The sequence below is a fragment of the Haliaeetus leucocephalus genome, unplaced genomic scaffold (assembly GCF_000737465.1).
Source record: "Haliaeetus leucocephalus isolate CR32 unplaced genomic scaffold, Haliaeetus_leucocephalus-4.0 Scaffold83, whole genome shotgun sequence".
NCBI classification, from domain to species: Eukaryota; Metazoa; Chordata; class Aves; order Accipitriformes; family Accipitridae; genus Haliaeetus; species Haliaeetus leucocephalus.
Window position 1 is genome coordinate 3394380 of NW_010972519.1, and position 709 is coordinate 3395088.

Sequence of the window (709 nt, forward strand, 5' to 3'; positions counted from 1 at the left end):
AAGGGAGAGGATCGAGGAGAAGAGGAGGAAAGAAGAAAAGAAGGAGGAGAAGGTAAAAGAGGAGTAGGAGGGGAGGAGACGTGGATCCTCAGATAGGTCCGGTGCGGCGCAAGCCCCGGTACCTGGGCGGAGAGCGGCGGCCCCGGCTGCCTCCGGCGGGCTCGTCCCTGGCACGTGTCGGTGCCGTTCGTGCTTGCGGGCAGGTTTTACCGGCCGTCGGCGAGCGGGGAGAAGGAAGGAGGGGAGAGCGGGAGGGAGCCGGGGAGAGGGAGGCTGCCAGCGGGGAACGCCGCGGCGGGGCTCCGCTCCTCCGGCTGCCCGCCCGGCCGGGGCCGCTGAGATCCCCTCCGTCCCCAGTGCTGCCCCCTCTCTCACGGCAACTGCAGCACAAACTCCGGCAGCCGGAGCCGGCCGCTTCCCGGGGCCGCTGCCCCCCGAAGGGGCTTTCTCCGGCCCTCCCCGCCCAGACCCGGGGCTCGGCAGGGCTCGGGCTCCCCCCGCCCGAGGGCCTGAGGAGCAGCGGGGCGGCTGCTACCGGGGCCTGACCTGCCGTGCGGGTCCCTCGCTGTAGCCTTGGCAGCTTCTCCTTAACACTCACACTTTGCAGGTCCGCGCTTTGCTATCCTAGGTACACGGGCGATATTAGCCACAGGCATCACCGAAACCGAGCTTTGGCATGCACTGGGACTGGACAGGATGACACTTGGGG